Raw genomic sequence first — 23,478 nt, forward strand, 5'->3', positions numbered from 1 at the left:
GCTCGGGGGGACTCGGGTCCCGGCCACCCTCGCTCCATCGTCCCTAGCCCCTGCTGCTGCCCCATGTGCTGGAGGTGGTGGCTAGTCCCCCCCCCCCATGGCCTTACCGACCCCGATTCGCCTCGTTGGGGAGGAGGCCCCCCAGCACCCGCTGCCCATAGGCTCTTCCCTCCCCCTCTGGAGAATGGCGGGGGGTTGCTGTGTGCTCAGGCGCTTCCTCTCTGCACACTGGGGCAGAGGGGTTTGGTGGGTACATGACATCCCCTTTCCCCTGCTACAGAGAGAAACCCCAACAATTTACCCCAAACCTCCATCCCAAGGGCGTCTTTCCCTCTCCCCGCCCCCGAGCGTTGGCATAATAGTGATGCTACAGAGGTTACCCACTGATCAGGGCGGGCGGCGGCAGCAGGCTGGTGAGTGGGGTTGCAATGACTCAGGTGCCAGTGACTGGGGAAGGGAAGCTGGAGGCAAAGGGGGCCCAGCGGTGAAAATACACACGGCCTGAAACTGCACTGAGGGGGACATGAACATGACAGTAACCAGGGTGCAAAAGGGGAAGGGTTATTTACCCTCATCCCCTCTAGTGGTTGCAACTGTGGCTTCACCTTTCATGTAACTCAGCACACGGGAGCGACCTGTGAAAGTCTGAAGAAAGCTAATTTCTGTTTTCAGTGCGGCCTCTACTAGCTAGTCACAGTTCTCTGTTGGTAACGTAGGATGGGGCGCCTGCAAAGGGAAAAAAAATCCCCCCTTTTATGTATCCAGCGCTCATCCTACTGCTTCCTTCGGTCTCTTCCCTCGCTCATTTCATTTCATGCCTAGTATCTCCCATTCCCTAAATCCGGCTATTGCTAGACCCGCCTCAAATCCCCTTCCCATCGCTCCTCCGCTCGCTTCTCCCGCACCCCACTGCCTACTCCCCCCCACACCCACCTGCCCTTTCCTCCCCCGTTAACCTCTCCTCGCGGCTTCCCAGTCTGCCCCGCAGGGCGCGTGTGCTGCTGAAATCAGGCGACCGGCGAGGACACCCCAGCGCCTGGCCGCTATCGCCGGGTCCCGCCCTGGCCCCGCTCCCATAGGCTGCGGTGCTCTCCCCGGCCTGGCGGCTGAGTGGCTGAGCCGCGCTGTCACTCGGGCTGCGGTACCGCCCGGGGGAGGAGGTGGCCCGCCCAGGGGAGGTGTAACGTCGAAGTCCTTGCCCGGAGTTGGGCGCTCGTCTCTTGCCAGGAGCTCGGCGGTGACAGCGGGAGGCGGAGCCGGCCCCCGGCCGCGGGGTGAGCAGGACCCGGGCGCCGTGCTGAGTCTGGGCCGCAGACGAGGCGGTGGCGCAAGCCGGTCGGGGTAAGTTCGCTGCTAGGCTGCGCGCTCCTAGTGCCGCCGCGCCCTGTGCCTCGCCGCTGGGCTGCTAGTGGAGCGCTGGGCGCCACGCTCCCCCAGTGTGGCTGCAGGCTGGCTGGTGCCTCCTGGGCTCTGTAGTGTATCAGAGCTGGAGGTGACATCCACCGCCGTGGGCTTGTGTCAACTGGCTGCTGCGTTAGCCTAATATCAGACCAGGGTAGTAAAAACCTCAGCCCAGGACCACAAATAGTGATTGTGCTTGAAATCTGAAGGCATGGAAATAATCTCTCCCAGTTCTCTTTCTTGTGTTTGTGAGGGAGGATCCTCTCCTCTCACGGGGACAGGGTGTGTTTTGGGGGAGGATGTGTGGGAATGTTGATGATGATTACTCACTTCTCTTCCTGGGCACGATTCTCCCAGTTCCCACTCAGTAGTAGATGGGAGTAGGGGGTTGATAATGGTATCTCCTCCTCCATCCCCCATTGTGCTGTCCCTCTCTCTCGAAGACCATTATTCTTTATGTATGCTGTTGCAGGAGTAGCCCTAAGGTTCTAGTCAGGTCTAGGGCCCCATTGTGCAGGGCATTGTGCAAACAGTACTTGCCTCAAAGGAGCTTACTGCTTTTAGGTCCCAGTCCTGAAAGTTGATCTGCTTGGATGGACTCCTGCCCCCACATAGTGTCCTGTTGAGGTCACTGAGGCTTTTCTTGGGGTACAGGGGTCAGCCTATGCAAATGAGGTCAGATCAGGGCCTAAAACACATGCACTAAGTCTGGCAAGCAATAAGAATGAGAAGAGGGAGGGAAGACCAGGATAAAAGTAATGAGGGCATGTATTTATATAGGCTAATAATATGCATAGCTCAGAACTTCTGGATTAGTTCAAAGTTTTGTTCTATATTTGTGTAAATAAGAGCATCAGCGATCTCCACTGGTTCTCAACCTGATCAAAAACTGGGTGGGGAGAGATACTGATTTTTCCTACTTCTCCTCATAGTTTTCTCTCAGTCCCTTCTCCATGTTAGGGATTTGTGGCGTGGGTGAATCTGCCTCTTACTGGGGGACAAGCAGGGTGAGAAAATATCATTTATTGCACCAACTTATGTTGGTGAGAGAGACAAGCTTCAAGCTTACACGGAGCTCTTCGTGGGAAACGTACTCAGAGTGTCAAAGCTAAATACAGGCTGGAACAGATTGTTTAGCATAAGTAGTTAACACGGCAGATTTACTGTTTCTTGATATGTTGGTGGTGATTTCCCTCTTTGCTCCTTCAAATTCTGACATACTGCATTTCCTTTCACTGTCACCGGGAGATTGTGAATCCCCCTTACGTTTCATACCTTTCAGACAGAAGATTTGGATAAATCCTGCATTGCAAGTAGAGGCTGCCTAAATCTGTCTGTTGACCGTCAGCTTGACTTTGTTTTTATATATATTTTGTATATATTCACATTTTAATTTGAATATAAATAACTTATTACCTTTGGAGGAAAAAACAAAAACAACAAACCCCACACGTTCTGAGGGTAGAGAAAAGCAAAGGTAATGTCATGCTTGCAAAAACGTAATGAGAGAAGAGGGGTTACTTTGCCCCTTGTTGCTGGCTGTGGCCATTTCTCATCCCTGTAGAGAAGAAATGGGGTTTCTTCCTGGTGCTTGTGACACTAAACACACTTAAAGAGAAAAATGGGTATTTTCTGGATGGAGCTGCACACTAGGTGTCTTCCAAGAACTACAACAATTCTCTTCCCAAATCTGAGCTGTTGTTCTGTGCTAAAGACTGTACTTAATCCTAAATTGCATATGCGCCAAAACGAATGTGTTTGTGCTTTAGCTTATGTACAGAGGTTTGACTATTCTGTCAGATATTGAAATACATCTATTTTACTCTGATATAATTTTATGAAAGAACACTAAGGTCTGAAAAGGAGTTGCATCCGAAGAAGTGAGGTATAGCTCATGAAAGCTCATGCTGAAATAAATTTGTTAGTCTCTAAGGTGCCACAAGTACTCCTGTTCTTTTTGTTGAATTATTGAGTGTGTTGGAGGAAGAGAGAACAGCCGTAAACAAGCCTCTGTTACGGAACTGGATTACGGTTGTGTGTTTTACAATCCTGCCAAAGAAAACCATAGACGTATATGTAAACTTTCCCTGAAGCATGTAGAGCAGGCAGCTATTTCAGAACTTAAACGTAGATGTCTACTTTTTAAATAACACATGCTTTTTCCTTTTTTGAACTCTAGTTTTTTTTCTATCAGAAAAATAATGTAAAAGATAGGGTGGTCTTCTGCTAAACAACTTTTCCAAGGAATACTTTAGAAATTATTCTTTATTTAAAAAAATAGTAGTATTCAGTCAGCTAAGTGAATAACCAATTATTTTAGATATGGCAGTGGCAAATATGACTGTCCCTTACCATGTTACTAGTGCATGCTATTTGATTGTTTACATCTGTAGAAATCCGCTATTAAGCACTTCTGAGCTTAATTAATTCCTTTTTTAATTATATTATATTGTGGGTTTATTTTTGTTCTTCGTACAAAATTAAAACATTTGTTACAGATTAGTTCTGGTGTATGTTTGATGATAGTCTCTGAAAATAAATTCAAAATCGTAGGTACATTTGACCTTTTCTTAAAAAGAGAAGCTGTTCTGAGCTAAACTCTTCATTTCATTAAATAAACAGTTTGAATGGCTGATATTTATTCCCCTTCCCAATTCTTTTGGTTTGCTGATTTTTATCCTAAGTATACAATCAGAAAGCAGATCAAGGAGGCTTAGGAAGAAACATCAAATGGCTTGAAATAGTGTCCAACTCCATATCCACTTTGAAAATAAAGATGCTAGTGCCATATGCTACTGTGACTTTATTAAAACAAATTTCCTCAAAGTGGAAACAAAGCTATAAACCATGGATCCAGTTCTGCAAGAGAAGTGAGCACCATGTTTTTGTTCTTGTTGTTGATTACAAAAAATATAGGCCATGGTACTGCAAGCTGCACTGGCGCCAAGGGTCTGCTCTCCCACGAGCCTTGTTAACTTCAAGGTATTGGCATAAGGGTCCACCTGCACGGAACAGTCTAAGAATCTGTGTCAAACCACAGCAACAAAATATATCTGTGCATATATCTATGTACTTATGTGCTGACAACAAGCAAATTTGTTAGCTTCTGATGTAAAGGAGCACCACCATCCCAGTGAAATTTAATTTACTTCAAAAGATAAGTTAAAGTAGTTTCAAGCCCTAAAGTCTCCCTGCTCACTCATATGTTTTATAATTTCGTTTTTGTACTTTTTTAAAATAAATCTTCATATACACCTCTACCTCGATATAACGCTGTCCTCGGGAGCCAAGAAATCTTACCACATTATAGGTGAAACCGTGTTATATCGAAGTTGCTTTGATCCACCGGAGTGCGCAGCCCCTCCTCCCCCCGAGCTCTGCTTTACCACGTTATATCCAAATTCGTGTTATATCGGGTTGCATTATATTGAGATAGAAGTGTAGTTGAAATCGACAGTACAGAGGAAAGAGTGAAATTGACAATTTTATGTATAATCAAATGCACATAGCAAGAAACTGGAACAATATAGATTTTCTTATTTTAGTCTTGCACTTATAATAATAATTGGTCTGAAAATGTTTTACCTCCTACGTTTTGTTCAGTTGAGAGTATCACTTTAAAACTAAAAGTGAAACATATAAAGAGAGAGTGTTTATTAGTTATTGGATTAATCTAAATTGATTTCAGGCATCAGTAAGATGTAGTTTGTTTATTAAGTACTAACAGCTGTAACTAAAAAGAAAACTGCAGTCATTTAAAAACAAAATGTTCTCTGTTGGAGTTGTAGAGGACAACAGAGGACATGAAATCTCTGTCAGTGGTTGGTCTCTTATTTGAAAACTCTGTATTGACTTTTATTTGCAATAACAATTGGTTAATATCACATTACTGACTTGCATTCTTCTAAATTGCCTTATAGTTGACATATAGTTACTTGTTCAGAAAGTCTATTGCCTTTTAAAGATTAAAATTAAATCCTTTCAACTGTCATTATTTAATTATGTAACTGTTGGGTCATGGTGTCTATAGTGCAATAAAGAATAATGTTGTAATGCATGCTTTTTGTGGTCCCAATTCTGCAAGCACTTATTCATGGGCTTAATTTTAAACACAAGTATTTTTTCATTGGAACAAATGGGCCTACTCTTATGTTTGAAATTAAACCTGTGCATAAATGTTTGCAGGATCAAGGCTTAACCGGAATAAATTTGGTGGAATAAACCTACCCATCCATGCTTAATACCAAAACACTTCATATTTTTCATGAAACCTGTTGTTCGTGTAGTTGTGTGTCGAATCCAATTGACATGCCAGCTCCAATAGCTCTGTTAGCAGTATTATTGTCTTATTGATGGCAGTATGATTGCATATGTCCTGACTTCATATTTGCAGCATATTTTGCAATAATATAAATGTCATAGTTCTTATTTTTTAAAAAGTTTTTTAATTATATGATTTTTATGTTGTAAACCATTATATTGTTTTAGATTTACATTTGCGTCAATGGATAAAATTCCATAAATAAGCCTGAAGATGTTTATTTCATGTGCCCTTTTTAGTATTTTGGATGGGGGAAAAAAGTAGAGATGAAGTCATGAGCTTCAAGGAAATACATATTGATCTAGTTAAGTTAATGTTTGTTCAGTACAAGAAGAATGTAAGAAAGCATTTGTTTTGAAGATCTAAGCATTTTTCTTGTTTCTAAATGTCAACGCACTCATAACCAAGTTCTAAGTATATGTTTGTAGGATAGTTTATGGATTATACAGTAAAAAGTTATGGCTGTATGTGTATAATTATGCAGTCTTTCAGAGGAATGGCATTAATTTTTGAAACCTCACAAGCTAAACATAATACTTTGCATTTCTGCAACATCTTCCATCCAAAGAACTTAGCAAATTTTTGCACAATTAATGAGTGAAGCCTTGCAACACCCCTGTTAAGCAGTTTCATTCTCACTTTTTATAAAAATGTAATTAAGTTCAGAAACTAGTCTGAATCTACTGTAGCCTCTTAAAAATTATCCAAATTTTGTTTGTACTATCATTTGGCATAGTGAAATAGGTCAGAGCAGATAATAAAGTAAAATAAAATAAATACAATGAAGCTAGAAATGATACTGCTGTTCTTATATATCATAATTTGGATCTCTGGAGGCTCTACTTTTTCTGAAATATAAACTTCTTATTTCTTTCCATTACCCTAAATAACAAAAACAAATCAGATGTTTGTCTCGAATGTCAGTTGAATCTGTCTATGTATGCATTTTATGGTCCCAATACTGTAAAATACTTATATTGTATTAGTATGTACAGTAGAGAACCCTTCAACCAGAGGTGACACATAACTGTGCATAGTGGGGGGGGGGCACAATTAAAAGGTTCTGTGGGAGCATGTGACTGCCTTCTATGTTGCCTCTGTGTCCATCCCCTGAAACTTGATATGTATGTACACAATGCACAGTAGCAACTACCTCATCCTTCTCCTCTCTGTCTTGTGGCTGCCCAGCCCCTTACAGAGCTTGCAGGTATCCCTTCACTGCCTGAACTATACTCAATCAATTTAGCAAGTGTTCAAAATAAGACCAACAAAAGGGGCAACACAGTTGGGATGCACAGTCCCCCATGCATCATCAGGGTGGGTGTTGCCAGGGTGGGATGGTGCTTGGGGCTGGATCGTCTCAGTTAACAAAAAGTTGGAGAATTATCAGTCACTTTTTGTTGGAAGGGGGAATATGACACTCCCAAATTTTCTCCTTGATAGGCACGTTGGAAGGCCGCTGGAGTTTCAGTGCACCCCCCTGCTGCTGAATTGCATTGAAGCAGCAGGGTACATCCTCTTTTTCCCACTCTCGCCGCCCCCCAGCCTGCTCTTTTGCTAACCCCCGAGGCTCTTAGGCTGGATGGGGCTCCACTTGAGCTGCCTGGCACTGAGCACCATGTCACCAGTCCTCTTCCCAATCTCGAAAATGCCACTCTGACTCACCTCAGTAAGCAATCTGCAAAGCAGGCAGCAAGAAGTGCTGGGACTCTAGCAGTAGGGAAGGAGAAAGAACCCCAGGTAGCAGGGGTTGCTCAGCCTTCAGCCAACCACCCTGCTGCTTTCTCCCTCCCCATGCTGTACAGATACATGGTGAGTGCCGCTGCCAGAGGGAGCTGCTGCCTCCTTGCTGCTGGGCATCCCGGCAAGAGGCAGCCTGAGAAATGCTCCCCCCCATCTCCTCCCATGTGCCATCTGCCTTCAACCATCTTTCCCCCCTTCACTTAAAAAGAAGAGTGAAAGCCTTTTAGAACTCCAGGGTTGAAATCACTCTGATAGATCTTTTATTTAAATTATATTCTTAATCCCTAGGTCAACATCCCAAATTTGCACGGCAAATGTATTCTTCAGGATGCAGTTTAAAAATAAGTGCCCAATTCAGAGAACAGAAATTGTGACGATAACTAAGTCACGGTATCCTGTTTAGATGGGAAGCTGGAAATGCTTTAGGTCAGGAAACAGGCTAACATAAGTGAGAGGATATCCATCCTCCTATTTGCACATTTGATATTTGTTGTCTAGTGGATGAAGATGGCTTAATTTGGGATGGAGAGAGAGACAATTAACTGTTTCCCCCTCCACCCATTCCTTTAGAGAGGAAAGAAATTATATTTCATTGCAGAGGTTTGGGAACATTTAACTAATGATAGATAGAGTAGACAAATATTTATGTAAGAACTATTGACTGTGGTGCAAAAATCATGGTGACTAGTGAGGCACATATTCATTTCATAATTAGATACCATTTTTAAAAGGTCTTAAATCTTAGGTACAAACAGTGGCAAATATCAGAAAATAAAAAGGACGTTAAGAAAATGTGATGCTTATAATGTACTTATACCTACCAATATATGTATTGGATTAAAACACAACTGAAAAGAAGTGTGTGCAGGAAGCGAGGAGAACAAAATAGTTGCAGAAAGATAAGGGATAACTTTCAATTTTTCCTGTCTGGGGCGGTGTAGTTCTGTCAAATATTCTTTTTTGTGTAGCTGTTGGGGAAAAATGATTGGTGTTCCCCACAGCTGTGCATCAAAGCACAGAGAGAAATATTTCTTTGAGAGCATATAAGTATTATTGAAATATCTTACAGTTTTGCTAACTCTTCTAGTGATAGCTGTGAGAATATGAAACTGTAGTGCACTATCTTCCAAGATCTTTCACAGGTCCAATGGAAATTATGTCAGGAAGTCTGTATTATTCATCTCTTTTTACTGCTTGATCAGTAACTGCAATGAGGTTCAAGTCAGTATTCCTTATCTCTTCCATTTTTGCAACCTCTTTTGGTGTTGCTCTGGTTGCTTCTGTACTAATGTATGTAGAACACGCTGCTTCCACTTGAATGCGGGATACGCAACCCCAGAGCCCTTTGTTATGAACAATATCCCCCTTAAATCTTATGGCAGAAGACTGCTGCAGTCAAAAGTCTCCAAATTCTATCTTTTGTAGTTTTCTTTGCTATTTAAGAATGAGTGTGAACACTAAATTATCAGGTGGCATTGAGGTGCATATGTAGCCGCAGAGCTTTCCTAAGCAATAGAGGTAGATGTAAATAAAGGCAAAACTGTAGTTACTTTGAAAGATGAAATGCATGGAGAATTTTTTTGATCTGTAAGTGAAATATTGTTATCTAACATCTGTAGGTATATTTTGTTCTGGTCATGCTTTAGCTGCCAACCCCAAGTAATTGCCATTTTCTTGTTCCAAAGTAAGTTCTCTCTGGTTATGTCTACGCAGTTAGATACCCGTGGCTAGCCTATGCCAGGTGACATGGGCTAAGGGGCTGTTTGACTACAGTGTAGACATTTGTGCTTGGTCTGCAGCCCGAGCTCTGGGACCCTCTCACCCTGCAGGGTCCCAGAGCTTGGGCTCTAGCCCAATCCCGAACGGCTATACTGCAGTTAAATAGCCTCTTAGCCTGAGTCTCTTAGCTGTAGTCAGCTGACACGGGCCAGCTGTGCATTTTTAATTGCACTGTAGACATACTGACTATTTCTCAGTCAAGCAGTTCAAGTATGTTTTGAATCCAGGGCAGGTGGTTCTTGTCGCTTATTTCACTTGGTGTGCAGAACAATACTTTTAAAAACCCTTTTGTATTTTGATATTTTTTTCCAAATAACATACCAGATAGTGACTTTCACAGCCAAGGAATAGATTCTTAAAGGTGACTGATCTGTAGTGGTAGGTTATACAGTAAATCAGATTTCAAGGAGGATGTATGGGCTGTGGGTAACTGTACATGACTATGGATAGTCAGGCTTGGCAAAACTAACTTTTTTAAAAAATAATTTCAACAGATCATATCAATGTTTATTTTAAAGTATTTTCTTAATTTATTTATCAATTTAAATTTTCACAGTTGCAGGAAATTATGGGGGGATCAGTCAATACTAATCACAGTAGACACTGAGTTTCAAAAAGCTAAGGCTTTATAATTGTTAAAATATTATGTCCACATCACATGTCAAAGTAAATATCCTCAAATCAAACTAATAAGTTCTCAAGCAGAATTCCTTTTATTTTTGCCTATCTGTAAATTTCTGTTTCACTGATGGAAATATTTTTCTGTTGGTATATGTGTGGATGGCTAAATCAATGTTTACTGACAGACACCAATAAAAAGAACTAATCCTTCCAAACCTATGGATAGTGCACTGAGAATCTACAGTATATCACTCTCACATAAGTAGGGACCGTGTTAGGTTTTTCCTACTCAGTTGGAGAAAAATCAAAGTAACAGCTGTTGAAATATGAGAACTTGTGCGGCTGGTTCTTTATGTTCATTTTGAATTTAATGGATATTTATCTACTCCCCTCTCTTCCCTGTCCTTTTTTGGTATGTTTCCACAGCAGCGAAAAGCCCACATGTGGCTCATGCCAGCCGACTTGGGCTCGCAGGGCTTGGGAAGCGGGTCTGTTCATTGCTGTGTAGACTTCCGGGTTAGGACTGAAGCTGGAGCTCTGGGACCCAAACCCAGAAGTCTACACAGCAATGAAACAGCCCCATGAGCCCAATTTGACTGGCATGGGCCTGCTGCAGGTTTTTCTTTGCTCTGTAGACATACCCTCTCTGACAGAATATTACCCTGTGTTAACACCCTACACATTATTGTAATAATCTTTGTATGTTATGTGAAAACTTATAATTTGCTGCTCAGTAATACCATGGCAAAATGCACATAGCATCATTATATGTGAAGTTATAAACATAAACTGACTAAAAGTATGTTTTCTAGATAAATCTGGCGAGTGCCCAAACCAGTTCCTCAGAGACAAAGGGTAAGATGATGCCTCAGCCAGATGTAAACAAGGCTGATGGACCATTACCTGCTAAATGGCCATTCTTTGACAGGAAAGGGGGCAGGGGCAAAAATCTACATCTTAGCACAGAAACAGCATGGTGTTTCCTTCCTTTCACACAGACAGCCTGTCACGTTGCTCCCAGCTGGAAATGTTTTTCAAGAGGGGGACTGAAACGATAAAAAGCAGGGGCATACACCTCCCCCCCATCACATTCACTGTACTAGAAGAGACAAAGGAAGCAGCCATTGGACTCTGGGGCAGGAGTCCTCACCTAAAGAGTTTGTTCAATAAGACTGCTGAAAGCATGTGATGATAAAACTTTGCTTTGAATCTATAAACTAGTTCGCTAGGCACCAGTGAGCATTTTATCTTTATTTTTCTTGTTGCTATTTCTGACTTTTATGCCTCAGTACTTGTATTCACTTAAAATTTTTCTCTTTGTAGTTAATACATTTGTTTTATTGTATTATCTAATCTGTTGTGTTCAAGTTGAAGTGTCTGGGTAACTTTATTTATGGTAACAAATTGTGTGTATATTATTCCTTTAAAGGAGTAACGGACATGATACATTTGCACTATCCACGTGAGGTCTAGGCAATACAGTACATATGTTTCAAGGGGTGGACGGGAATCTGAGACTGGGAGTGTGTTGGGGTCACCCTGTTTTAATCTTTAAGGCTGACAGGAGGCATGGCGTGACTGTTTGGCTGCAACACTCACAGGCAGGTGGGAGTGACTTATGTGCTGGATGCTGTGAGCAGTCCTGGTTGGAAGCTGCTACAGCAAGGCATTGTAAAGGGAACCTCAGGTTACAGGACAGGGGTGACACAGCTACTGATTAGTATGGATTATACCCTGGTATATCACAGTCTTACCACTACTTAATAGATATTTCCCATCATACTCATTTTGCAAGACACTTTTTCTCCTCAAGTTGCTGAGACTTTATATATGACTAAAGAGATTGCATATTAAATCTTTATTTTTATAACTATTGACCCTCAACTGTTCTACATATGGTTCTTTTGTATAGTGGAAAACACTATATAAATAAAACTATTTGAATAAACTGAAGAACTGAACTTCTTTGTGTTAGCCTCACTAATACAAAGAGAAAAGGTTTGTTTACTAATTTATTTAGTCTGGCAAAACTAATTGCAATGGAAGCACCTGATATTTTTACATTGTCTCAGTATGTGCATCTCTTACACATCAGATGCAATCAAATATTCAGGTTTATGTTCTGCTTTTAAATGGAAATGAACACAGGGTAAATTAAATTTTTGCCCCATGTACTGCACTTAGTCCACATGTACACTCGTAGGTACAGTACTGCATAAATCTTACTGTGATTCTACAGTTTTTTCACTTTGAAATATATTTTGGCTCATAACTGGTGACTTATCAGATCTGATTCTTCTACTTGGTATGGGGGTGGGTATGGGGGAAGCTTTCCACTGAAGTAAAACAGGTGATACAGTAGCCGTGAAAGGGAGAATCCGTGGCATAGCTTGTCTATGTATTTGACCTAAGATGTCTTGCCATGTAAGCAGAAAAAGAGAACCTATGGGAAAATGATCACTGAAGCAGATAGTGGTGCAAAAATCTTGGATTACGAGAGGGTGAAATGAAGCTGTGCACTGTAGTTTCTTCTGCATCAAGCTATATGTGCCAGAAAAGCATAGCTCTGATAAAGAGTGGAACTATCTGAAAAATGTCAAGGCCAGTAATATTTGCTACAAAGTGCCATACCATCCTGAAGCTGATATGCAATGAGAAAGTTTCAGGTGAAGTCTGACATCCATCAGTTTTCAGTTGTTACAAAACCATTAGAATAGATGCAGGTTTTTTCACTGTTATAAATCTTGTAAATTAGTGTCAGATGTATTATTGGTAGGATGTTTCAAAATATTGTTTGATGTTGTCATGGTATCCATCATGAGCTCTTTAATGACCTGAAGTTAAAAAAGGAATCCTACAAAAAGTGGAAACATGGACAGATTGCTAAGGATGAGTACAAGTACGTCTCCATAGGATACTTAAGGAACTAGTTGAAGTGATCTTGTAAATTTTAGCAGTTATCTCTGAGAACTCCATGGGTATGTCTACACTGCAGTTAAAAACACATGGCTGCCCATGCCTGCTGACTCAGGCTCGTGGGGCTTGGGCTATGGGGCTGTTTAATTGTGGTGAAACATTTAGGCTTGAGCTCTGAGACCTTCCCACCTTGAAGCACTGGTCTTGAGACCTAGGGCAGCTGGACTGCTTGGTTCCACATCCCACATTGGTACCAGCATGTGAGTGGTACCCAGGAGTGTGCCTGAAAGGCCAAACTTAAATATAGTGAATCTAAGCTATGTCCAGACAGTAGGCTTCAAAGCACATAAGAGCTGTGGTTCTGGTCCAGTCCATTAACCTAGTGACTATCAACAAGCTCAGCCAGGGTTGTAACAACCTCTGTTTTCAGCTGTGAATTACCGAGAAGATAGGATTCTGATGCACTGCCTAGTCTTTTGGACAGAAGCAGAGTTTGGTGTTATGCAAGGACTATACAATCATTATGGTTTATACATTTCAGACAAGGTGTAGAAAAAAATGAAACTACAAAGTCTGCGGAGAAAGCTGCAATCACCATACAAGAGGGATCTGACTTCTGGCTCTTACAGATAAACCAGGCCAATCCAAATGTGCCAAAACATGACTGGTATGCCATTCTGACAGGAGTGCATGTTTTCTAAAAACAGATACCGTTCTGAATTAAATTGTCCTGTTTTTCTGTTGAATTGTTTTGTTTTTGTCATTTTGCTACAATGCTCTGTAACACAACTTCCTTTACAAACAGAGTTTGTGTAAACATTTGGATCATCACTTCTAATTTCAAAAGAGAAGGAAGGAAGGAACTCAGGATTGTTTTATCAGCCAAGTTTCAATCTCTTTCCTGTTCTGGGCTCAATTCAGGACCTTTTTTATTTGGGGTCAGTTATATCGACTCACTAATGGAAAGCGTCTCTGAATTATCTTTTAAGTTTGTGTGTGGTTCTAGTTCATTTTTTTTATTAGATCAAGTCAAATTTCCACATTCTTTAATTCATGAAGAATTTGTCATTTCTAATTTTAAGGTTTTTGTGTGTAGTTAACTTTATTGTACATATTTTACAGAAAGTTGATACAAAATACTTTTGACAAACTCACTGCTCATTAACTTATTGCTTTTACCTGCACTTGTTTATCTTCAGGAATATCTTTAATCTTCTAGTGCTACCAGTAACTTTTCATAGTAATAAGAAGTTTGATTGCTGTATTGCGTAAAATATGAAAGCTGTGTGATCCATATCCCCGTCAAAGAGGTTATTTATACAAGATACTCAGTTACTGTGTTGCCATAACATCTGTTACATAAAATGTAGTTGAGTAGAATACTCCATATGGTTTCTGTGTATTTGTTTGCATCGGTAAAATATAGAAAACATTAAATAGATTTGAAAATTAATATAATTCAATTAATATGTCTGTATTACCCTGAGTCCATAATATTTTAATTGTATTAATGTGTTTCAGTTTTCAAATCTTCAGAAATACAGTATGACGAACTATAAAGTGCAATTATTCAAACACTTCGCAAACACTTATGTAGACTTCTCTTTTGTTAAAGGAGAGTTTAATATTTCAGTATAACTTTTTGCTGAATTTTTTTAGAGTTCAGATGTTAAGCTGTAACCCTTTTAAGGAACAAACAGTACTTTGTAGGTTGCATTAATAGGGGATGAATGTTTGCCTTTCAAGTTTCCTATTCGAAAGTTAGTCAGCTTTCCAATATTTGAAATAAAAGGGCAATACCTTATTTCTGCAAATCTTAAAAACTCCAGAAGTTTCTGGTTTAAGTGTGTTTTTTAAATCTGAGAATGGAAAAAAAAAATGGCTCTGCTTTAACAAATAGATTGGAAGAGGATTAGTATCTAACGTTGATTAGTTATGGTTTCTGTTAGAGAAAAATATTTTAAACCAAGCTTTTAACTTTAAACACTTCCTTCTTTTTCCCCCAAATGTTTTTTCCGGCATGAATGATGTATTGTGGAACAACTGTAACTGTTAATACCATTACCATTGTTTACAGGGAGATTTAGTAGTTTATTAAATCTTTTATACATAAATCCTGCTCTTCTGGGTGCACATTGTCAGCCTCTGTTGCATGCTATGGAAAATGCCCCAACCTGACCAAAGTGTCATGATGCAAGCTGACATAAGTTGTCATAGTAAACGTCGACTTAACTATTGTCTTCACACTTGTGGAGTAACATTATGTTCCATGCAGTGGTGTTGTGGCTATGTTGATCCCAGGATATTAGAGAGCCAAGGCGAATGAGGTAATATCCTTTATTGAACCATCTTTTGTTGGTGAAAGAGATAAGCTTTCGAGCTTACACAGAGCTCTTCTTCAGGTCTGGAAAAGGTACTCAGAGTGTCACAGCTAAAGACAGGGTAGAACAGATTGTTTAGCACAAGGAGTTAACCCATGTTGTAAGAGACTTTTCAAGGTGAAGTGGGCACTTAATACCTCTGTGGTCATAAGACAGGGAAGGGTTTGTGGGTTATAGATTGTTGTAGTGAGCCATCAATCCAGTGTCTTTATTGAGTCCGTGATTTTTAGTGTTTAACAAAATTATAAGTTGAAGTTCCCAGGCTCGTCTTTTGAAGGCATTGTGCAGGTTTCCTTTGAGGATGAGGACTGCGGGTTCAGACGTGGAATGATCGTTTTGTGAAAAGTGTTCACCCACAGGTTTTTGTCTTGAATCATTTTTTTCCTGTAAATTCATTCAAGAACATACTGATTGTCTGGTTTCATATACATAGTTGTTGTTTGGGCAGTTAGTGCAGTGGATAAGGTACACTATGTGTTTTGATAGGCATGTGTAGGAGTCATGGACCTTGAAAGGTGTGTTGTGGTGTGGCCTGGTTTGTGGGGTGCTTGCTTCTGATGATGAACTTGGAGAAGTTGAAGGGTTGTTTGAAGACCGGAAGGTTCAGGAAAGAATTCTTTCAGGATGTGGTCCCTATCAAGTATGGGTTGTAATTGTTTAAAGATACCCCATATGGCTTCCGGTGTAGAATGGTGTATCACAACTAGGGGTGTGCAGTTGGAGGGTGTTTTGTTTTTTTCATTGTGATGGGGCAAGGCCAGATGGCTACAGTAAAGTATTGAGGAACAGGTATGTTAGCCCCAGGCTAAACAAATCCCTGGTACCATGGTAACCAAATGGCAGTTGCTCCAGGTTAATCAAGACACCTGGGGCCAATTAAGATTTTTCTAGAAGGCAGTGGAGATAGCTACATTGATTGGAACACCTGAAGTCAATCAAGGGCTGCTGGCTGGAACTAGTTAAAAGTCTCCCAGTTAGTCAATAAGGTGTGCGTGTGAGGAGCTGGGAGCAAGAGGCTCAAGGAGCTGAGACTGAGAGGATGTGCTACTGGAGGATTGAGGAATTATCAGACAATCAAGCATTATCAGACACCAGGAGGAAGGTCCTGTGGTGAGGCTAAATAAAGTGTTTGGAGGAGGCCATGGGGAAGTAGCCCAGGGAGTTGTAGCTGTCATGCAGCTGTTACAGGAGGCACTATAGACAGCTGCAATCCACAGGGCCCTGGGCTGGAACCTGGAGTAGAGGGCGGGCCCGGGTTCTCCCCAAACCTCCCAACTCCTGATCAGACACAGGAGGAGCTGACCCAGACTGTGGGTTCGACAAGAGGGGAAGATCACTGAGGTGAGCAAATCTGCCAATAAGCACAGGACCCATCAAGGTAGAGAAGGAACTTTGTCACACCATATTGAATCTGATTCAATCAGGTTATTTGGGTGGCCTGGTACATGATGCAATCTACTTCTCTGGTGGAATGTCCTTATTTGATTAAGGCAGTTTTAAGTGTGTTAAGGTGTATATCCTGGACTTTCTCCTTGGAGTGGATTCTGTGGTGTCTGAATCCCGGGCCTTAGGTAACAGGGGGTTTTTTTGGCTGTGTTTGCGGCGGTTACTGGATCTGTGAAGGTAAATGTGGTGATCTGGCAGTTTCTTGTATATAGTTATTTGTAGGTTTCCATTATTGAAGCTGATCATGGTCCAGGAAGTTGATGCTGGTATGGGAGTGTTCCAGAGAGAGTTTGCTGGGTGCATGGTGGTTGTTGAAGTTGAAAATTTGAGGGAGTTTAGGTCATCTGTCCAGAGAATGAAAATATCCATGTAACTCAGATATATCATTGGTTCCGTGTTGCATTTGTCCACTAATTCTTCCTTGAGGCGGCCCAAGAAGAGGCATTTTTAGGGAGCCATCATAGTGCTCATCAGTGTTCCCATGGTTAGGACAAAGTGTTTGTTGTTGAGCATAAAGTAGTTATGGGTGAGGAGGAAGTGGATGAATTTGGTGATAAGTTTGGGATGGATATCTGTGTGCAGTCTTCTGTCTTGTAGATCTCTGAGGCAGGCAACAATGTCATCATTAGAAGGGATGTTGGTGTATGGGAGATGACATCGAAGGTGGCAAAGATAGTGCTCTGAGGGAGGTGGTTAATGTTGCTGAGTTTCTGGAGGAAGTCAGTTGTGTCCTGGAGGAAGCTGTGTGGTGTGGTGAGTGGTTTGGGGATGGTTGCTATGATTCCCAATATTCCTTTAATGAGGATGCCATGGCCAGCTTTGATGAGTGTGTCTGGGCTCGCTTGTTTGTGTATCTTGGGAAGCACGTAAAATGTCCCTTGGGCAGGTTGGTGGTGGATGAGTTTATAGAGTTTATTTTGGAGTTGTCTGGGAAAGAATTTGATAATATCCTTAAATTCTTGGGTGAATTGTGTTGTGGGGTGGTGTCGTCTTTGAATTCTTTATAGTATATGGTGTTGGAGAATTGTCAGTTGGCCTTGTTTGACGTAGGCATCATGGTTGAAGATCAAGATGGATCCCTGTTTGTCTGTTGGTTTGGTTGCTATCTGGTGCTTGGATTTCAGGGACTGTATAGCTGTCTTCTTGGTAGTAGAGAGATTGTGGTGGATGTGATGTTTGTTAAGGATTTCACAGTCAATTTTTTTTTTTTTTCCTGAAGCAATCATTGTAATGATCAAGTGTGTGGTTTTGTGCACTGTGGGATGTCCAGTCAGATGATTCATTTTTTCTTATGACTGTTAGTGGGGACGTGGTAGTTGTAGTTGATGTCATCTTTGTTGTGAAAGAATTCTTTGAGTCTGAGAAATAATTCTTCTAGTTCTCCAAATGTCAGTATGATGTCAGGTTCTGTGACAGGGCAGAAGTTTGGTTCCTTGGTGAGTACAGATAATTCAGCTCCACTTAGGGGTAGTTTTGATAAGTTGATGCTGTTGAGGTATCATGTAGTGTCCATGTAGTGCACCCTGGTATCATGGTTTCTTTTGGAAGTAGCGTTCTGTGCGTTGTGGAGTTGTAGTTGGTTCCATTTTTTGTTTTTGTTGGATGGCTGTCATCAAGTTTTTTTGATAGTTGTTCTGGTTGCTTGCATGATCTCCAGGTAGGTTTCTGGATTTTATTTTCTTTCCAGTGTTTGGGAATATGTGGTGATTTCTTGTTGAAGGTGGTTCCTTCTGGGATATGAGAGGTACAGGAGATGATTCCTCAGTGTTTCTGATGTTCCTTCTGCAGAGCTGTTCAGCATAAATAAATTATGCATCTCTGACATACTGCAGTCACAAGAGCTAGGGTGCACCAGGACTGAGCACTTCCACAACTGAAATGCAGACATGTCTGGGGAGGGATGCAGCAGCTCACAAAGAGTTCAGAATAGGAAATAGCAAAGAATACTGTAGCCTGTTGAAACTTTAGGGAAGAATTTAAGTTGGCAGAATGTAATCAACTTAATAAGAATTTAGTTAGTATACTGGGGTTGACAACTGGACTCCTGCAATAAGTACCAGGAGAATTAATGATCAAATTTTTGCAGTTAACTGAATGTTTTTACCTTATGTCCAGCTATAACAACCCCCCTCCCATGAGGTTCCTTCAGCAAGTTTTGAACTCTGAATTTTCAGTACTGCTTGCACTGTAGGATTAGATGGCAGCAGATGGGGATAGCTCAGTGGTTTGAGCATTGGCCTTCTAAACCCAGGGTTGTGAGTTCAGTCCTTGAGGGGACCATTTAGGGATCTGGGGCAAAAATCTGTCAGGGACAGTACTTGGTTATGTTGTGAAGGCAGGGCACTGGACTCAATGAGCTTTCAAGGTCCCTTCCAGTTCTATGAGATAGGTGTTTCTCCATATTAAAAAAATAATAATACAAAACATAATATAACAAAGAAGCAAATTAGACATCTCTTCTAATGACATGTTGAAGTAACAATATCCTGCTTTTCTGGCAAAAGCCGGAGTAAACAGATGGGTTTGGTGCTGTGCCTGAAGGTTAATGTACTTAATTTTCAAGCCCATGGGGGAAGTCTAGTCCAGAGTTGAAGCCCTCTGCCGAAAACACTGCCAATAGCAACAAAAAACACACTGTGGGGATTTCCAGCTCAGCTGTTGCAGTGCAGAGGTGCTGGAGAAGAGGGATTGTGTCAGGTAGCTAGGTCCTAAACCATGTAAGGCTTTAAAAGTCAATGTTAATACCTTGCTTTGGACCCAGAAGCATATAGGAAGCCAATGCAGACTGTATGAGCCCTTGTGATGGTGGTTTTATTTATTATTTGTATTACAGTAATGCTTAAAGACCCTGGGATTCCCATTCTCCTTTGCACTGCCTCAAAAAGCTTACGGTCAAATGTACTCCCTATTAAGTGGCTGAGCTGGCACATTCTGCATCAGATGCAGCTTCTTAATGGCCTTCAAGGGTATGGCTGTATGGTAATTTCTGTAGTGAAGAAATGTTGATATTTTTAGCGTTAATGTTGAAAAGACCTATATAGGAACAGAAACAGACAGCGATATTCTTGATTTCTCCAGGCTGTTGATATTTTACTCTCATCTGTCCTCAGGCATCCCGGCTTTTGTGTCTTCTCTAGTGGCATGAACCAAGATGTCATAATATCCAAAATCAAATGTACCAGAAAATGTAATAAATTAGAGTCAACTTAGCAGAGTAATTGAAGAATAAACTGAATTTTAAACACTAGATTGTGTTATGAATTGATTGCTAGGCACAAAACATGCCATAGGAATGCAGCTTCATGTGAATTAACTATTGATGGCAACATTTCTTAGGTTGCTTGTGATGATAATGAAAACGAAGTGATCTGAGCTTTGAGGTCATGCCACTATGTGATTTTTGTGACAGGGAGGAACAGCCAGGCCAGTTAAACTGCAAATTAATTTTGAGAAGGAAAGATATCTTCTTGAATTGATTTTTTTTTTTTTAAAGAAATGTAGTCATGCAGTGTGCTAATATACTAAACTTTAATAAAGCATAAACCTGAATACAAATGGGGGGAGAGATTCCAAATATATAGGTTTTTTTCACTACTAAGGAGTTTTTTATATAATTAATTTTGAATGCACATCAGTGCAGGGGATTCTTTGTAACTCTGAAAAATAAATTTTCTTGAGTTAAATTTTAGCATAAGTGAATGTTAAGATGTTGTTATAAAATGGATTTTTAACTGTACTTCTCTTTCAACAGTACAGTCGACATTTTGCCATTCACCAATTTTTGTGTGAATGATTTATTCTTGTGCCTATGGATTATAATATCTGGTGCATTTTACATTATTTAAAATATATGATATAGGGTTCCCTATTATATTATATTATATTTTATATTATATTATAGCCTAATATAATATAGCCTTCCCCTGTAAAGTGGCTAGTAAAGTGCCAACTGATTTCACTGACCGCACAGTTGGACCCATAGTGCCAGGAACCACCTGGGGAAAAATAGGTTGCTTCCTTATTTTGACAAGAGACATTTTTGAATGGCCATTACCTGGTGGCCTAGGGGTTCTTAATGTCTGTAATATGGACTACATCTTAATAAAAATGTTTTCTTGGACACTTCCTTCCCTTTCACGATCACACAGCAGACCAATGGCAACTGTAGCAATTGTCCATATTAGTAAACTATCTATTTTTAGTTTATTTTAATACAGGCAAGCAACTAGATACAAGGAGAGTCACCACCAGTAATTTCACAATGTTGTAATTGTACAGGTCCTGACCCAAAAAGGAGTTGTGGAATGTGGGGTTGCAAGGTTATTGTAGGGGGGTTGTGATACTGCCACCCTTACTTCTGCATTGCTGCTGATGGCGGCGGTACCTTCAGAGCTGGGCAGCCAGAGAGTAATGGCTGCTGGCCAGGAGCCCAGCTCTGAAGGCAGAGATGCCGCCAGCAGCAGCACAGAAGTAAGGGTGGCATGGTATGGTATTGCCACCCTTCCTTCTGTGCTCCTGCCTTCAGAGCTGGGCCCTAGGTCAGCAGCCGCCCAGCTTTGAAGGCAGCGCAGAAGTAAGGGTAGCAATAACACACACCCCTGAAATAACCTTGTGACTCCCTTGCAATTCCCTTTTTGGTCAGGATCCCCAGTTTGAGAAATGCTGGTCTCCCCCGTAAAATCTGTATAGCATAGGGTAAAAGCACATAAAAGATGAGAGATTTCACAGAAGCAGAGCGGATTTCAGAGTTCATGATGCGTTTTTCATGGCTATGAATTTGGTAGGGCCCTAATCATGATAATCTAATCTGACCTCCTGCACATTGCAAGTAACAGAACCTCACATCCATTCCTGTACTAGACCCGTAACTTCTGGCTGAATTACTGAAGTCCTTAAATCTTGATTTAGAGACTTCCAAGTTAAAAGGAATCCACAATTTACTATAGTTCAAACCAGCAACTGAGCCGTACCCCACACTACAGAGGAAGGTAACCCCCTTCTCAATCCCAATATGGTGACCAGTTAGACCCTGGATGTGTGGGTGAGACCCACCAGCTAGATACTTGGGAAAGAGTGCTGTGTAGTAACTCAGAGCCCTCCCCGTCTAGTACCCCATCTCTGGCCATTAGAAGTATTAGCTAAAAGCTTTCTGGAATTGATTTAGTGAAGAATTTCTGTGGATTATTGTTGTACGAGCAGCAGTGATCTGTATGCTCTGTATAACCCTCCCCACCCCCATCTCCTCTCCCTCTTTGAATACCTGTGAAGTGGCTTTCCCCCACCCCTCCCTCCTGGAATGCTTATGGGATGAATGGGCTGGTTGAACAGCTGGAAGATCAGAAGAGCTCCCAGGTAGACAAGGTGTCTGGGGGTTTGGCTACACTTGCAGCTGTACAGCACTGGGAGTTAAACCTGTCTTCATACAGCTGTGTAGGGAAAGCGATGCACTGTGGCCGCACTGACAGCTACCAGCGCTGCAGTGTGGCCGCATTTGCAGCGGTGTTGGAATTGATGCATTATGGGCAGCTATCCCACAGAGCACCTCTTCCCATTCTGGCGTTGTGGGAAGGGGGCAGAGGGGGCGGGTCATTCTGGTTTCTGTCCCAATGCCCCGTGATGCATCGCTTCACATCCCAGCAATCTCTGTGCTTCACGTCCACCAAAAAAATGCAGCCCGTCCTTTTAAATGGTCAATTCAACAGGCATTGCTTGCTATGGGAAAGGAGAGCGCCTCCATTTGAAAGCATTCCTATATGTTATGAAGGCAGAACAAGCCAACCCCGCGTACCCTTTGGCTCACCATGGCTGCCTGGAAACCGAATACTGTTGCCCAGCCATGTGTGATGTCTCACACCATACCGGCAGGCACTCAATATAAAAGACAAAATGAGACCTTGTAACTTAAGCACATGCGCTCTCTGCTGTGAATTGCTTGATTCACTGTGAAAGAGTCTCCCTTTTGTTCTCTGAAATGTATCTTCTTAAATTCTACTCTCCCTTTTTTCCCTCCCTCAGGTGCAACTGTTTCTATGCTCCCCCATCATCTCCATCCCAGAGGTCATCACAGATTAGAAGGTGAAAAAAGCCTCACTTGTGATGACATGTTTTCTGAGCTCATTCAGTCTTCCCGCACTGATAGAGCACAGCTTAATGCATGGAGGCAAACAGTGGCAGAGTCCAGGAAAGAATTAAGTGAGTGTGAGGAGAGGAGGCAGGATGCGATGCTCAGGCTAATGGGGGAAAAAACAAACATGCTCTGGAGTTTGGTGGAGCTGCTGCAGGAAAGGCAGCAAGAGCACAGGCCGCTGCTGCAGCCCCTGTATAACCGCCTGCCCTCCTCCCCAAGTTCCACATCCGCCTCACCCAGACGCCCAAGAATGCGGGGGTGAGGAGGCTCCGGGCACCCAGCCAATCCACTCCAGAGGATTGCCCAAGCAACAGAAGGCTGCCATTCAATAAGTTTTGATTTGTAGGGTGGCTATAATAAGCAATGTGGCCTTGTCCTTAACTCTCAAGGGTGAGGGAGGCGGGATCTCCCATTTTTTTAAAATCAATGAATAAAGAATGCATGGTTTTAAAACAATAATGACTTTCTCTCCTTTGCAAGCTGTGATCGGCCACCAGGCAATTTGCCTCAACCTCCCACCCTGCCATAAACGTCTCCCTCTTACTCTCACAGAGACTGTGGAGCACACAGCAAGCAGCAATAACAATGGGAATGTTGGTTTCGCTCAGGTCTAACCTAGTCATCAAACAACACCAGTGAGCTTTAAAACATCCAAATGCACATTCTACCACCATTCTGCACTTGCTCAGTGTAACAGGGTGCTGGCTAGGAGAAACCAGCCAGGCCCCTGTTAGCCCTGTTCC

The 23,478-nt window shown here is 41.8% G+C and overlaps 1 protein-coding gene across 6 annotated transcripts in view; it reads left to right on the top strand.

Annotated features, from left to right (window-relative positions):
• The first annotated feature begins 1,145 nt into the window (after nt 1-1,145).
• The window catches only part of LNX2 (ligand of numb-protein X 2), a 96,117-nt gene continuing 73,784 nt past the window's right edge, over nt 1,146-23,478 (top strand). For 4 of the 6 annotated variants that reach the window (XM_075061653.1, XM_032765288.2, XM_032765296.2 and 1 more), the window contains exon 1: nt 1,146-1,341. The gene's annotated coding sequence lies outside the window, so the exon portion shown is untranslated. Of the gene's footprint in view, nt 1,342-3,899; nt 3,951-23,478 lie in introns of all 6 variants that reach the window. The other 2 variants (XM_032765292.2, XM_032765293.2) reach the window with 1 other exon arrangement.

The sequence above is a fragment of the Chelonoidis abingdonii genome, chromosome 1 (genome assembly GCF_003597395.2).
Source record: "Chelonoidis abingdonii isolate Lonesome George chromosome 1, CheloAbing_2.0, whole genome shotgun sequence".
NCBI classification, from domain to species: Eukaryota; Metazoa; Chordata; order Testudines; family Testudinidae; genus Chelonoidis; species Chelonoidis abingdonii.